The following is an 18,261-nucleotide window of genomic DNA, read 5'->3' on the forward strand; positions in this document are numbered from 1 at the left end:
TGATATCCGCAAACAAAATTTGATGGCACTTCTCTGCTCAATCAAATCAGACATTGTAAAAATCGAAAAATGCATTCTTGGTCGTTCGGTAAACACAAGCGTAAATATATTACTGATAATGACATTCATATGAAAGTTGGCCCAGATGTTATTAACAGTGCTGCCAACTCATGAAAAAAATAACTAGAGCGAAATTTTAATCCCGCGAAGTTTGACAAATAAATTCACCTTACTTTTTGCCCTCAGGTAAATAGCATATGATCTTTAACGCATTCGAAGATTCAGCGCTATTTATTTTTGTATTATTATAACAAGAAAACAGATGTTCACTTTATCAGATCAAACATTATTTCTAAAAAGGGTTCATATGTATAATCTAAAATAAATTTGAATGTCACCTGTTTTGTGTTCGAATTATTATAAAAAAAGCTAACCGTAGCCGAACGAGTTGGTGAATGAGTATTATTCGGGACTGCCTAGGCTCGAATCTCCGGTAATCAAATACGAAATGATAGTAGAAAAAAGTTGTTTTTAATAGCTGTGGCTCCTCGGTAGGCAATGGCAAACCTCTGAATGTTTATCTGGCATGAAAAAGCTCTTCGAAAAAAAGTATCCGCCGTTTAGACTCGGCTCAAAATTGTAAGTACCTATCGTTTTGGAGCAACATCAAATCGCTCGCCACTAAAAGGAGAAAGAACCCGGCCAAGCACCTAACAGAAGTGTAAGCGTTAATTATTTTCTTTTAATTTTTTTAAATAAAAGGTACATGATTTTTTCAAAATTTCTTTTTGTTCGGAAGAGTATAAATTGCCATTGAGCATGGAACAAAATTTCATTTAAATGACTTCCACGGCTGGCTTTAGGTTAGGCTAGCTTAGCCAGGTTGTTTGTCTAAGACAAGATATTTGGTGGCCCTAAAGTCCATTGTGTTACCTGAATTTGATTTCTATTCCTTAATTAAGTTGCTTAAGCTACTTAGGTCTTCCCAGGTCTTCAAAGAAATAATCGCCAAAGTATTTGCCATGGACGGACCCCATTTTTTTCTTCATCTCCACAATTCATGCAGAATTTATTGAGAGGTACACAAATTCTACTGGCCAGGGTGCCGATGGTGCAGTTACCCGTTATAACAGCTGTGAGGATGCTGCTAGTTGATCTGCTTAATCCAAGCAGATATTTTGCTCATTTAAGCTTTAGTTTTGGCCAGAGCGCTTTAGATACCCTGAAGTTGGTAGTCAGGGATCACTTTTTATTGGTTTCTGCGACTACGATCAGGTTAGTCGCAATGTACAGTTCATTCAGAGGAATGCTTATGTCCTCTACCACTCGCTGGAAGTCAAACTCAGAGCTCTTAAGCAAGAGTGACATCCTGCATTCTTTAACATATCTGGAATTGATACGCGTTAAGGCCAGTGCCTTAATCGTCGCTTGAGTATCAATAAAAATGGTAAGATTTGTCAGAGGAAACGGTTGGTGGTCTATTTTGTCAAATCAAATTTTGCATTTCATTTGATTTGCGCAAGTATCGACACCTATATCATCAATGATAATTTCGGTTTCATGTTTCCACTCTAGATGGTTGCCTATTCCATTTTCGAAGATTTTCCAATGTCTTTAAAATTTTTTTCCTCAAGCAAAAAGCGATTAATTTATAATATAAGATTTCAAAACATTAACTATATTTTTTACTTAACATAGTATGGATTTTAGTTATCAGTTTCAAGAAATAGATAACTCAAATTGTAATTGTTTCATCGGCCACCCTGTATAATACGAGTACGCGTATTTGTATATCACATGAATATAATGTTTCTGCGTATTTTTTGGCTAGGCGATTATTTTAATTTTCATTGCCACCGCAAATAATTTGAAGTACAAAATGTATATACTTGTAAACATACTTACATATATACATACTTATATATATATTCACACATATACTGTACGTTTGTATGTCTATATTCGAGTGTTTAATGTTAGTGCGCACCCCACGCGAGGCTATGCCACTCAAATTTGATTTTACCAAAACATAAATTAGGGAAAATACAAAACTCTTGCTACCAATACATTTTCTTATGCGAGTCATATATATCCATATACATACATAAATACTGTTTTTTTTCTTTGCCTCGTTTACGACTAAACTTCCCAAACGGGTATATTTGCATAAAATCCGTCCTTACATGCTACTTGACGGCTTCCTATTTTGTGAGCCCATTTTTGTGTTGTTTAGCTTTAATGATACGATTTGCTGGTTTTTTATTTACAAATTATTGCCGTGAGTCTAAAACTTAGCAGCGTCGGCTCCGAAGATTTCGTTTTTCACTCCTTATGTTGCTTAGCAAATTTTACCCATGTTTATGAGCTGAAAATTGGGAAAAGTGTTGGCTTTGTATGGGGAATTTTCATTTATGGGCAAGGTTAATTTATTTATTACAGTTTTTTATAAGGATTTAAATGAAATGTTGCATCGTTTTGTTTCAAAATTCGAAAGAATTATTTATCTATTACTCACGATAATTTGTAGTGAATTCGATTTTATTAGAATTATGTGAGAAAAGACATATGAAGATTTTTTAAGGCATCCAAATAAAAGTCTACATATTTTTCTTTTTTTTGAAAGCCGTTGCGTTTATCTACTCATTTCTTCAAAATAATTTGTTTACTTATTTCAATTCGACAAAGTTGCACAAATAAAGCCAATCTGGGGAAAAATGATAAAAAAGTATACAAAATATTTTTCGATTTTTAACTCATAGTGAAAGACTTCATGCAACAGATAGGTTTTTTCGGTATCTAATTTAGGACTATTTTACTTTGGCTATAATAAGGCAGCTACTATTGAATGATTATTTAAACTAGTAAAAGGTGGCGCAAAATGAGTTATCCCATTTGAAGGTTTATTATTTTTGCAAATGGCGTCGTACCTCAATCATATTTGACATTTATAAGCAAGATAGCTGCAGTATACGAAAAGTCAAGGACTGCAGCGTATAAAGGTTAAAATAGAGGTTTCTATTACTCAAAATCATTTGTTTTGCTTATTATATATTAAGTAAAAAAAAGTAAAAATTTAGTAAAAAGTGGATGATTATTTTTGTGCCACTTTGTATGGAGCATATAGGCCAAGAGGACATATTTTAAGTATAATAGGCATCAAAAAAGGAAGAACAATTAAACTATTTATAATAAATATACAAAACATTTCAATAGGAAATCTTTTGAAAATGAAAAATCTATCTCAACAAATTTTGAGATTTTATAGAATTCAACAAAGCTCTAGTAATAAGAGCACCTAAAGCATAAATAGATTTTAAAAGCCCAAGACAGAAAAACTCCGATTCACGAAGAGCTCTGGCCTGAATATTAAAGAAAATCTACTAAAGAAGCACCGAATCATCGACAACACCACGGATCAAATCAATAATGAAAGACAAAGATAGGAGTATTATCCTGTTCTGCAATGATTTTAAGTTGATCAATAAGCATCGCATTTCATATTTAGGGATTTGATCCGAAAAGCATAAATTACGCAACGCGAAATGTGGGAGAACTTTCTAGATTAGCTCGTTCAATTCTACCAGCATGACTCTTATAATACGGAGACCAAATAAAGGAGGCAGCGTACGGAGACCGTATGCAAAAGCTTCAGCGTATAAGGGTCAGAGAAATCGGAGCTACGACACTTAACAAAAACAAGCATGGCGTAAGATTTGGTAATAATAAAAGAAGAAGAACAATACCTAATAATAATATAAGTCGTAAAACAGATTCCTAATTAAGCACCAATATTGGGATGAAAGAGATTGGCCTCTGGAGGCAACTTCCTGTAGGACATAGTAGCATCTTGAAGCAGATCTCCCCTTCCTTCTCTGTGCTTCGCACTGATCTCTCCATGCGCAAACTGGGTTTTGAGGATTGTGCTAGGGCTATCTTTCCGAGCAGGCAAGATTGGAAATAGGGGAGAGTCGGCACGGATAGAGGTACCTCTGTTTTCACTGATGGATCCAAAATGGAATCTGGTGTGGGAGCGGAGGTTTTCTCTAAATCAGCCAGCATTTCGGTCTCCTTTAAACTGCCGGAAACGAGCAGCGTTTTTCAAGCAGAGGTCTTCGCGATACTGCAAGGACGCAAAATGTTTAGGGATCGCTGTTGGGAGGGAGACATTGATATTTTTTCTGACGGGGTTGGGAGGGAGACATTGATATTTTCCCTTTTCTTTCTTCCCCTATATCAACAGCACTGGATGGCGTTAGATGGGTTTTTCTTCCCTAAATTGTTTCGCAGGTAGTGACCCACATTATGGTATCAAAACGGCACGTAAGTGCTACTTGTAGTGTATTTGGGGTACTCTAGCCCTCTAGCCTACCTACTTACTTTCTGATCTGATAAAAATTCGGTAACAAATTTCCCATAGATGGCACTGAGATCGAACATTTTCTGTACTATGAGCCATATTTCTTCTTCATTTGTGTTTTCGTTTGCGAACGTAAGCGATAGATCGAAAGTGTATATAAATTAGGGCAGGTCGATTTAAAAGTCTCTCATTGGTCTGTGAAAATCGTATTCCAGGGATCAAAATAAGAAACTTTGACGAAGGAACCATACCTCTAAAACGAATTCTGATGTCCCCCAATTTGGGTCGAACGAAAAATCCCACTTTGACCCATTTAGAGTGCTCCAATCGAGTCCAAAGGTATGACCGACCCCCACTAACTTTGGACGGCCGATCCACCCATGCCAGTGGCATACCCCCTGGAACTCCCCTGGGGGGTTCCCCATACAATCATTTCAAAATATCACCATTTTTGGCCTTTACATGAGAAAAGAAACTAAAAAGTTCGACCCAAATTGGGGGACATCAGAATTCGTTTTAGAGGTATGGTTCCCTCGGCAAAGTTTCTTATTTTGATCCCTAGAATATGATTTTCACAGAGCAATGGGCGATTTTTTTGCCTACCCACAAATCGACCCGTCCTAATATATATTTATATAAGTGTGTTTGCTATGCTTACATTTATATTGTTTATCAACCCTGATTGTTTTGTTAATTTCACTGAAAGCTTCTCTGTCTCTTGCCGCATCCCATAACTCTCTAATGTTGCCGATTCCCATTCAGTAGCTAATTTTTCGCAGCCATGATATTAGTTTCCTCCCAATCCGATGACTTCCTTCGATTTTCCTCTTCAGGACTAGTTGTAGCAGTTTGTACTTTGCGTTTCGTAGAATATGCGCTAGATAAGCGTCTTCCTTTGCTTCGCCGTCATAAGAAACAGTCAATTTCGATTCATTTGACGAAGAACGTCACTGTTGGCGACTACGTTTCTATGTCCACGTCCATATAATTTTATGCCTACATTTGTATATCCACATATCCACATTTGATTTCTGCTATTTTAAGGGTCCATACCTCCATTGCATACAAGAGTGCTGACCATACCTAGCATTGGACGAAGCGAATTTTTAATTGCATTTCTGTTCTTGTTTTCACGCAGTCCTATTGAATCTGAATTTGGAAACTCTCTGTTTTTTTAATTTTTATTATTTTTTTTTTTCATAATAATATAATTTCTTATAAATCTCTGAATTTCAATAAATAAATTTTATAAACTTTTAAAAATTTGTTTCAAGTTAAAAACAATTTTGTACTTGAGTAGCAACATCAACACGTACGCCTCATGTTTTCATTAAAAGAGATCAAATAGAATGTAAGTAATATATACATTTTTTTTAAACGGGAGAGGTAAATTTCAATATTATATATAGAATGTGAGCGGGACTGCTAACTCACTCCTTTTAAGTATCATAGTAATTTTTGTGGTCGATTTGTGGCGAAAAAATTTCGGTCGATTTGTTACAAAAAAAAAAAAATTATGAGTAAAAACAAAATTTATCACATGAAGTGGCTTAAATTATGAACTTTTGCTAAATGTGTTGGAAAAAAATGCTACTTCAAATTTTTAACCAGTGCCAAAGGATATAAAAGGTTTTCCAGTAACAGGTGTTAACGATTATAAGATTATAGACAATTAACAAATTTTTATGGCCGGAATTGGATGGTATTGATCTGGACAGCATTTATTCCTTTTACGGGAACAGTTTCCGGACCGTATTATCTCTCGAAGAGGTGATCACAATTGGCCACCGAGATCTTGTGATGTAACACCTTCTTACTTTTTCCTTCGGGGTCACGCCAACAGCCCAGGGTCGATTCAAGCCCTTAAGGATGGAATTCATAAGGCTATGGAGGACATAGGGCAGTCACTTTGCAATTCGATTATTGAAAATTTCATGAAAAGGATATTATTGTCCTGCAAGCGTGATCGTGGTGGTAATTTGCCTGATGATATTTTCCACTATTAACGGCATACCTTTCTCTTTATAATGAAATATACATCCAATCATTTATATTAAAAAATAGCATTTTTCTTTGAAAATCCAAATAACATCCCTTACTTGAAAACCCTTTATATGAAAAATGTGTTTTCTTTTTGTTCCGAACCCACTCTAAAGCTTAACAAAAGCAAATTCTGTTGTTATTGTACAATTTCTGAAACTACTTGAAAGAATTCCAGCAAATGATTCTTTCAAATAAAATTTCGGGAGCCTTTTTAAATCGTTAAGTTAGCTTTTGGAAGTGGCTTAAGGAGGGCAGCTCCTCTAGACAACGAATTTTTCAATCATGGTTTGCAAAAAACTGAGAATATTTATTATCTTAAAATAGCTTAAAATAAATTAAATAATTTTTTTGAATTTAAAAAAAGATGGCGGCATGGCTCCTTTAATTTACGCCGTGGAGTGGAATGTACAGCCTCTTGTAAACGACTAAAATCAACCAGACAAAAATTTTTCATTAAAATAATCGTTCCAATTCATCAGTTCACTGACTTTATAGGGGCTTTTTAAATTTTCTATCAAGCTTAAAACATTGAGAATATTCTTTAGATTGTAAATGAATTTTAAAAGGAACAAAAAGGAAAATTTTCAAGTGCGGAGGAGTGCTGCCCCCCCTTAATTGAACTGAAGTTGCTCATACGCCATGGCGGATGTCACTCTTGAGACAAATTTGGAGTTCTATATAGCTTGAATTTCTCATTTATTCGTCAATCCTATAAATGTAAAATCGGAATATTCAACTATTCGCTTCTACTTTAACAGAAAACTTTGAAAAAAGGCTTGTTCCTTCGCCGTACGCAGTAATAAACAATTATTTAAAAATTTTGTAGAATGGCTATTATTATTTCATAGTATGCATAATTAAAATTCAAACAATCGGCCATATTGTGATATTATTTATATGTATTATGATAATATAATATAAATCTTAATTAGGTGATGATTCATATTTAACAATTAATTTATTTTATTTTATTTATTTACCAGTTAAATAACTATAAAGAGTAAAATTACAATTAGAATACACTAGCGGCGAGAGGTATCGGCCTTATGTATCTTCATCATAAGCCCAAATTTATTCTACTACAATAGCACCTTACTGGCGTTTTGCCTAGTTGCCTTAACTATTCTCCTATACAGATTATTTTCGTTTAATCTGTTTGAACTTCGTTCCTACTCTAATATATAATTTTGCTCCCACAAGCCCAGACACCCGACAATTGTTATTACTTCTTTAATCTTGAAATAAATAAATTTATTGTGCAAAACTCTTTAGTGGCTAATGAGAGTCGATAATTCTAGCAAACGGCATGTGGTGCCTACGTATTTCCTCTTTGTTTTCTGCTCATTGCATTTGCTGCAGTTATCGCAGTTGCAACAGTCACAACAATCAGCAGCAGGAAATTCCGGCAAATTGATTACTAATGCCCGCAAACGAAATGGAGTAATAGAACAAATGGAAAGGAAGTGGCAACAGAAAGTTTGTCGGCGCGGTTGAAATTTGGTTTGTGTTGATTTTCCGCTGCCTGCCGTACCCGAATTTCACTTACGCGACTAACTTAAGAAATAATTAAAGTTTTCAGGAATTTTCTTTTTGTGTGTGCGATAATTATGCAATTCGTTTGCAATTATTCCCGGAGGCTTGAAGAAAACAGTTAGCAGTAATTGTTTTACGATCGAAAAGCAGGGATGTGCACTTTATACGAGTGTTCGGAAAGTTTTTGTGGAAAGAAATTTTATACCTTTAATTAAAAATTTTATTTTTAAAAAACAAAAAATCACTAACGGTGCCATTTGGGCTCCGTGAATAAAGTTTTCTGATTTATTCTTGAAATTGAAAATGGCTGTATCAGTATTTGCGAAACATATAGGTGCCACTATTCCACATTTGGCTGGTAACGGTTATTTGTGATTCACTTTTTTTATTAACACATTTCATGTGTATTGTTAGTAGTCCATCTTTTGACTTTATAAAATTAAGTTTCCAAAGTTAAGTTATTTGGGCAGGCTCTGTAATTTACATCAGAGTGAATTTAATTGAAGTTTTGTAGCAACTGCCTTGAAATTCACTCCGAAATGAATTACGGAGACTCTTCGATTAATAGCTTTTGTTTGGTAATCAAATTAGTGAAGAAACTACGATACAAAGCTGCATAAGTAGTGGCACTCGAATGGGTATATTACATTTTATTAGCGATTTAGTAACTTTTGTACTTAATAAATTTTCTTACTTACTTACTTTCTTGCGGCCGCCGTAGCCGAAGGCGTTGATGCGTGACTACCATTCGGAATTCACAGAGAGAACGTAGCTTCGAATCTCTGTGAAACACCAAAATTAAGAAAAACATTTTTCTGATAGCGGTCGCCCCTCGGCAGGCAATGGCAAACCTCAGAGTATATTTCTGCCATTAAAAAGCTCCTCATAAAAAAATATCTGCCGTTCGGAGTCGGCTTGAAACTGTAAGTCTCTGCATTATGTATATATAGTATAAATTATGTATTGAATGAGTATGACTTGTGTGACGGAAAGCTCAAGATGGTTTGGAAGCATTCTTCTTTCACAGCATTACAACGCGAGATGCGACAAAGCTTCGTTCACAATGCTCTTCCAAAGCGGTCGATCTTGAGCGTTTACTTCGCAGTTACGTATTTCCAAGTCTTCCAAGTGTATCTATCGGCCCCTCGGTCTGCCTTTTGCCTTTACGTCCATTAGCTTCCTGTCATGGCTTTTTTTACGGTAAAGTCAGCAGGCATACAGGTAACATAACCTAGCCATCTTATGCGCTGAGATCGGTGAATGGTGAACAAAACTCCCAAATATTTAAAATGCTGCACTGCTTCAAAAGTTTAAGCCCCCACATGATAATCTTGCACCCTTGCAGGCTGCTTCAACTTCAGCAAATATTATATATAGTTATATTATAATGTTACATCGTACTATACTTAGTTACATGATCACCCTATATACGTATATACCTATTCCTATATTATACCTACTCCTAATTGTAACTTAATCTTACTCTTTTATTAAATACTTATGCTAACTCTTATGTAAACCAACAACATACTTTCTCACACTCTACACCCACACGCTTACTCACGCACTCAACATACACACAACATGCATTCCTACATTCATTGCTAGTTTTACTTTCTCCCATTCTCATTAGTTAAGCTTTAAGCTAAGAAGAGTCTTTGTAAAAGTGGGAGTGAAATAAAGTTCTTTGACAGGAGAATACGTGTTTTACTTCATTATTATATGGTTTTGCTCTCGTTTACAAAATATTTCTTATAAATCGTTCGTACTCCTCCAGAGAAAGGGCATCACCTTGTTTTACACTCCTTCAATAGAGAAAGAATCTGTGAGAAATTGGAAATGTACTCTACAAACTAGCAACTTGTGGTTAATCACTAAAATCGTATCGTTAATTAGTCAATACCTATATTGTATGATTCAATTGTATAAGGTTAGGTATGTAATGACAAGGGCGCTTTGACACTCCCTTATTTTAGTGCTGCATTTACGGAGGATGGAGAAAGCGGGAAAAATGTTTTCCCCTTTTTGCCTAAAGGTAGTAAAAAAGTACATAACGTAACTAATGAGTGCTGTAATCAGAGAAAAACTAAGTATATTGGTTATTTAAGGGGGGGGTAGGGTCACAAAATCGAAATTTTTTTTCTTCACTCATCTTATAGTAAATCATTTCAAGAATGTTGTGTCAAAATTTTAAGTGGATCGGAGCAGAACTCTCAAAGTTATAGCCTTTGTAGGCACTCTACCTCGAATGCGGAGCATCGATAATTTCTCAGAGTCATTTTTTCAAACGCGTTTTTCCCGAAACGACTTCTTAAAAGTCGGTGCCAATCACAACTCCGAAACTATTCAACCGAAAATGAAAAAAAAAAAATTTTATTAATGTAGGGGGGAGCATTACGTCATACTTTAACTGAAAAATTCGACTTTTTTAGTTTCAGATGATTTTACGACGGATGCCGATTGGCACCGCAGAGCACCTCTCGAAAAACATATCTCCAAAAAAACTATATTATGTCATGGGCTTATTTGTCAATATTTTATTATTAATATTTTTTAAAAACTTATTGAAAAGATGTACAATAACATGCAACTGATTTATTAAAGTATCTTAAGCCATATTTCTGTAAAAAATTCAAAAAAAAAGTGTTTTTTTTTTAGCGCTAACTAAAGCGCTTATTTATGGCATCTATGTGTCCCGTTAGGTTTATTTATTGGTATAAATATGTTCCGTTTAGAGCTTGCCGACATTCTCTAACGTTTCGAAATTTTTAACATATTTAATCAGAAACCTGTTTTAATTTAGAAAAACCTTGAAATATGTCGAGAAAATTAAATGAAGAGGATATAGTGGCCCAGCTTATGGAGTGTGACGAATCTGGTGACTTTAGTGATGTTGATTTTTCAGACGGCAGTGACGATAGTTACGAGCCCTCTGAAGAGGAAAGCTTCTTATCAGAAAAATCTAGCGAAGATAACGGAAATAATACTTCTTCTGAAAATAATGCGTCGCAATCAACGAAAAGTGGTGAAAATAATTATGTGTCGACATTTGAAAATGTTCCGGTTTGGTCAATATATATATACGAGGGGTGCCTTGTATATGTCAGGATTTGGCAACCCTGGTGTTGAAATCTGGCAACTGACAGCTGTATCGCAAAGTTTGACATTTTTTGGCTTTTACGTACTCAGAACGTTTTGAAATACCAGCGCTATTTGTGTTGTTTACAGTAACTTAAAAGATTTATCTCGGTCCAAAAATGGAATTAAATCGTGAACATTTTCGTGCGACTATTTTTTACAACTTTCGACGTGGATTAACTCAGCAACATTGTATGGATGAACTTAATTCATTTTTTGGCGATGGAGCTCCATCAAGGACCAGTGTTTATCGATAGTATGGTGAATTCAATCGTGGTCGTAGTTCACTCCATCGAATTAATGGGTCATCCGCCGTATAGTCCTGGCTTGGCACCGAATGACTTCTTCTTATTCCCGTACGTAAAAAACAAACTGAGAGGTCAACGTTTTTCGACACCTGAAGAAGTGGTTGCGGCATTCAAAATGCATGTTTTGGAGGTACCTCATTCAGAGTGGCAAAAGTGCTTCGACAATTGGTTCAAACGCATTCAAAAGTGTATAGATCTTCATGGAGAATATTTTGAAAAACAATAAAGTGATTTTCGATGGTTAAAATTTGTTTTTGTTCTCTAATCCCGGCATATAAAAGGCACCCCTCGTATATATATACCTGGTGAAAATTTCCAATCACGAAAGACCCCCTGGAGCCCCCTGGAGGGGGTGGTGAACTTCCTTTTCAGATTTTCTAATTTCACGGCCTGTACTGGTTGTTTTCCGGTTCGAAAGGGTTAAAAAGGAAATGCTGCTAGTAAACAAAATAAGCTTTTATGTAGATTTGCGAGTATATTGCAACGAGAAAAATGGCGGAAAATGGCTGGTATGGGTGTTGGAACGCTGCACTGATTCCAGCAGATGTAGGGACGTTGAACTTGCGCAGAAACCAAAAACCTGTAAACCAGATGTATTAAAAATTGTTAACTTCAAATATATAACTACGACTTACGTCACTCGTAGACGGAAAGTGCGAGGACTTGATCGTAGATCTACGTATAGTATACTGTTCTAGACCCGATATGGTATCGGCGGAGACAGCCAGTTAGGAAGGCAAGTCCATTTCAGTGGCACCAGCACCAGCCACATAACGACCGTCACGTGCCAAATACTTGAAGTTATTTACACTATCACCACAGCACGCTCAATATCATCCATGAAATTTTCCGAAGAGCCACATATGACAATGGTAGAATCATACGCATTATTGCCTTCGTTTCTAAAAACCACTACAGTTGTACCACTTAGCTCTTCAACACACCTCCCGCTGCACTTACGCGCCTGTGAACTCCTGCAAATAAAAACTTTTAAATATAATTTACTAACTGTGGTATATGACCGCGATTGTATTTGCAGTTCAAACAACCTACATATGAAGGAAAAGATTTAATAAGAACTTGTACAAATGCCTGATGGAAAGACAGCTTCAAATGACCGAATATAACCAGAATCAGGACATGCTCGATCTAAATAATGAAGAACATTATTAATTTGCAAAATAATTAGTTTTTATTACAATACTTACTCGAATGTTTGCAATTAAATAAACGGTTTTCAACGAATATGAATAAAGCAACGTGTCAAAATGGAAACAGTGTTGCCGACCAAATAATTTGCACCAAAAGTTTAGTTCTTAACACAATTCAAAAGTTGTTTTGTTAATTAAATATGTACTTTTTTTTATAAAGAAGCAACACGTTTTCAAATAAGGGAGCCGATTTGTCAAGAGGGAGCGAGAAAGCTGCTTACTTACCTAACCTTCTATAATTGAATCATGCCTATATTGTAAAAACACTAAGTGAAAAAAAAATGATACTATCAGATACTGAACTGCCGTTAGTACGAATAATTGTCAATGGCTCCATAATATGACATCTATCGGTTTCTGAATAACTGCCAGTATTAGATCAACAGAGACATTGTGCCCTTTCCCAGAATTTGTTTGCTTCCAATTCTTCTTTCCTTTGTGTAAATGACAGCAAGAGTTATCTTGTGATTTGAAGGAAATGAATAGACTCCGAAATAATGCTTCAAGCTTCCCAGCATCGAATGACCTGCTAAAGTAATCTAATCTGCAATAACAAAACCCAAGTGAGTTCCAGAGGGTGAGCGCAGCGAAAGTGAACCTATGTTTAAAAAACGGGTTTTGCTGAATCTGCTGATGTGTGCATCGAAAATTGCCTTCCTGTGCTTAAGGGGTAACACCACTGTAGAAATTTCAAAAAATTCAATTTTTTTTTATAAGCTTAAAAAATTCTTTGAACCTTTTAAAATAGAGAGCAACAAGTTTTGTACGTTACCGAAGTTTATTTCATAAATATTTTAAGCTTTTAACCAAGCGTTAGTGACTGCTACCTAACGACTTCTCCAAATTTCCAAACTTTAAACGCATTTTTCTCAAAACAGGTTTTCTGAAACTGGCACGCAGCATAACTCAAACAATTTTAAATATTTTTAATCAGGTTTTTCACTACGTCTGTATAATAACCTTCTTAAGAGAAGAGCGTAATGGATTTTCGATAGATTAATTTAAACGATTGTTATAATTATTTAAGTGCCGTTTTTTTAGTCCAAAATAGAGTTTTTTCTTTCAAATGCTTGCTAATTCCACAAAAATAAATATTTTTTAAATCCCCTACGTGTTTCTCTAGCTATTCTTATCTAGATTAAGAAAAAAATGTTTCTTTGTTCCAGATTAATTTGCACAATCTGTGCTGCGTGCAGCGGAGCTCTTTCAAGAGAAACCACATTACAAAAATGTCTCCAATGCCGCCATTTTGTAAAATTTTTCGAGCAAACTTTGTAGTTTTGTATTTTAGTATATAAGTAAAAACTTCCCAAATCAGAGTGATTGTTTTCTCTTTCCTTCTATACAAAAAATTTTTTTAAAAATCGTGTTTATTTTACGCGTGTACAGTGGTGTTACCCCTTAAGAAGTGCATTAATAATGACCATAAGATCGACAAATAATTTTAGCCTGAATAAGCGTCCACTCATTTGGCCAAAGCAGCCAAATGCAGACTGATGCGAGTCTATATTTCATTTCGCACTCGTTCTACTAATTTATATATACAGGGTGTTATACTCATTTTATTATAGGGGTGATTTTACAATTACATGCTGCGCATCACCCCATCACGAACGTAATTAAAACCGTCACGCTTAACTCTAATTCCGCAGAATTAGCTGGCAGTTTTATTTTTATTTTGCTCTAACCAAAAAGTGCATCGCACAAAGATATTATAGCTGTAGGCGCAGAAGTCTCGTACCCACACAAATGGATTCATTTAAAAGCCAGTAAAATTATCCAAGTCCACAAATGACAAAATTATTCTTCTTTTAAATAATAAAATACTTTAAAGCGAGCAAACTGCAAAAAATTACATTAGAAAAATTTCACTATTTAGTCGAGCTAGTAACACCAAATTTTAAATTTCATATTTAAATTTTTCGCTTTATTGTTGTTTAAACTTTAAGTTGGGCGATTCAGTATAATGTCGTTCCTCTTGTCTTCTCTTACATTTTTAAAGACATCACTTAGGAAGCTCCTAACACAAACACTAAGGCATGTTCGAATACACTTACGTAAGCACGGTTGAGCACAATACAAGCCGGTAGTTTTGTTTTGCAAGTCGAGCGGAAAAAGTTGTCGCCATTTACGCATTGTATGCTAATTAGTAGCTGGGAAAGCAATTTGCCACAATGGCGACAAAGACAGTCAGCCGGTGGTTGACGCTATGCAAAGCACAAAGTCAGTCAGCCGGTGGTTGCATTTTGCAGTCTATGCGCGCCTGCCGATTACCGTTAGTTGCCCCTGCCAATTAGAGAAGCTCGACGGAAGTGAATGCGCGGCTTAAGAAAAACAAGAAATAAAAAAGGATCGAAAACTAAAGGAGAAGAACACTCGCGAAGGAAAGTAGAGTACGGACGGAAGTTTACCGAGTGAAGAACCACAGAAGCGATGTACGTTAAAAAGTTGGTGTAAAAGTGCAATCGTGTTTTGTGTGGCATGTTGCACATGCAAATTAAGTAGAAAAAAGTCGCTTGTGCAACTTGCAAATTCACTGAACATCAACATGGCATTTGGATGGATAATGCAGAAGTACAGAGGTATTATTAATGGCGAGCAAGGAATGTTGGCTAACTAAAGTCTGTGCTCTGTGTGTGTGTGTGAGGGTGTGTATTGGTTAGTTTTGTTTGCGAATGCTTTTTGCACAATTTGCACACTTTAAGGCAGCGCAAGTCATTGAAGTCGAGTACAGTGTCCAAACAGGTGAGCACAGAATCAATTTAAATAATTTAGTTGCAATTATAACTGGAGTAAAAGTTAAAATTACGCCTTTAATTACTGTTACTGTATACAGTTATAATTTGCACCTTAAGGGGGTCTTCTACCGTCGCGCCTTAATCTCGGGCCTATTTTTGGGAATTAATTACAAAGCAACCACTTGAGATAATGAAATCAGATTTTTTTTATTTAATTTGCACAAGTTTGCACTATTTAAAAATATATTTTTCAAATCGAATTCTTTGGCCCTGTGTCCTTGAACCGTCCTCGAGGTTGCCCTTGTAAAAATGTCCTAGGCGACTTTGTGGCACGCGATCGACCATTTTACTTATCTGAAATCAAAAAAATTTTTTTTTTTATCATAAAGTGTAGCGTTGGCTATGTTTTCCCAGTGGCGATTTTAAATATTTTGAAATTTGTAAAAAATGCGTGATTTTAAAAAAAAAGTTTGAAAATTTCCTCTTTTTTTACACTTTAGAGGCCCGCAAAATTAAACTAATCAAAAATTGAAAAAAGTGGTCTGGGAAAACATAGCGAGATGTTCACTGAATAACTGGAAAAAAGATGGAATGAATTCGACAAATATTTATAGTAGATGTGTGACCAGAAAGTTGAAAAAAGTCAACTTTCGGGAAAAGGCGTTTAAAGATAAAGAAACGCTCGAAAATGCCACGCGCATGCATGTATTCTCCCCGAAATGCTCATGAAGGAACATGTTTTTCATAAAACCCTCTTTATAGCATACTCTTAACATTAGTAGCTTTTAAAAAATCTAAAAAAAAAAATCGATTTTTTCAAACCGTGACGGTAGAAGACCCCCTTAATTACATTTCCAATCACAGTTACTATTATTTTTGAGAATGTAATTACAAGTAATTACAGGTAGGGTTCAAAATGTCTTCGCACTCACTCACTTCGTGTCCACTTAAATAATGCCTCCTCTACCTCTGGGGAGACACCTTTCCCGGTGCAACTTTCTGCATTACTTCGTGAGGGTTCAGAACGATATCCATAAAGCACCAATTCTATTCACCCACGTCTGAGTCCATCGTATTTGTAACCAGCGTTCATGCTATAGGTTTGTCTTTTTGTGTGCCTGTGTGTAAGGCTTTGCTTTGTTGCATTGTATCGAGGTCTATCTTCTTTTTCGTAGTGCGTTCTCGCTGTATCTCTTTACCGCGCTCCAGCTATCCAGCTGCACTCAGGCTTGAGCATTTTGCTGATTACGCTGCGTGCCGCGATGTCGCCAATCTGCTTCCTGAGAGCATCTCTTTCTGCGAGCCAGCTATCACAACTAAAAAACGTTGGTTCAGCATCATCACTAGGGGCTTCGCTTTATATGCACTTTCGATCGATTACCTTGCCAATGCGGCATAGGTATCGGCGGAAGTATCCGTGGCCCAAGAGGAACTGAGTTAATAAGTAATTCACCTCCCGAAAGTTCCTTTCCCGACCCATTTGCCTATTGATGGAATAAGCTTCGCCGTCCATCTGCCACTCGATTCAGTGTTTAGCATCTCCGTTCCGCGACGCTAGTGGTAACGTGTTTCTTTTTGGAGTAGCCTCCAGTGATTTGTGCTTGGCTTTGTACTTGAGCGCGTCTCCCTATACTTCGCTCCCGTACAGGAGAATTGAGTTTGTAGCTGCCATAATAACCTTCTTTTGCTCTGTGTTGGCCCACCGATGTGTGCCATTAATCATGTAACTTCGTGTTATCTGGATGACTTCGGTTTTATGTTTGGCGAGTTTCAGGTCGTGGTCCTCAAGCCACATTTGTGTCCTTATCATAACTTGGTTCAGCTTAGTCCTAGCGTCCGCAGAGTCTCGGGCTGGTATGAGCGCCGCTATATCGTCCCACGAGTAATGAGTTTTCTAACATTTCTATGCTCAAGATTCCAGCGATCACGCCCGAAAATAGATCCTTGGACTGCGCTACAATTTACCGCTTTTGTTTACTAGCCATCAGCTGTGTCGTACAGAAGTGCACGCTCACCCAGGTAGCTCTGGAGAATCTTTCATAGGTTTGCAGGTATTCGAACCCTTTTTCGTAGTGCCTTTATAACGTCTATCAATCGTAAGCTGTTGAAGGCGTCTCGTACAACAAGCGTTTCTAGAACGGTGTGATGAGATTGGCGTAGTGGGGTCTGCGCTGCTTACCGCCAGTCCAGCATGCAAAGCGGACGCCAAGCTGATGGCCGCGCTGGATCGCCTTTACCCTTACTGATCAGCGTCAGCTTCTGTATTTTCAACAGCTTGGGGAAAATGCTTTAAGCAATGCATGCATTGTAAACCTCAAGCATCACGTCTGGTCGGATTTCAGCCACAAGTTTAAGAACTTCAGCTGGGATGCCGCTTGGGCCTGAAGTTTTGTTCCTTTTGAGGCTTCTTGTTGCAGCTTTAGGCTCTTCCGAAGGGTGGGAGCATCTCATCACCATGGAGGCCGTGGTCCCCGCGCAGCATAGGGTGAGTGGAAAACAGCCTATCCACTATTTTGCTGATGACATCACTCTTATCAATCACAGTTGTAAGGACAATTGCAATATAAATACCAATACTAATCACACTGAAAATTTCAATATGAATTTACTATTGTGATTACAATGACAAATGTAATTCGATTTAAAATTTTAGTAGTATTTGAAATAAGATTATGATTAAAGTACAATTACGTTCAAAGTTTCAGTTACAATTGCAATTACCAATACCAATTACTAGTACAATTACAATTAAAACTACAATTACAACTACAATTACAATTACAATTACAATTACAATTACAATTACAATTACAATTACAATTACAATTACAATTACAATTACAATTACAATTACAATTACAATTACAATTACAATTACAATTACAATTACAATTACAATTACAATTACAATTACAATTACAATTGCAATTACA

This window comes from Anastrepha obliqua, chromosome 2 (genome assembly GCF_027943255.1).
Source record: "Anastrepha obliqua isolate idAnaObli1 chromosome 2, idAnaObli1_1.0, whole genome shotgun sequence".
Taxonomy (NCBI): domain Eukaryota; kingdom Metazoa; phylum Arthropoda; class Insecta; order Diptera; family Tephritidae; genus Anastrepha; species Anastrepha obliqua.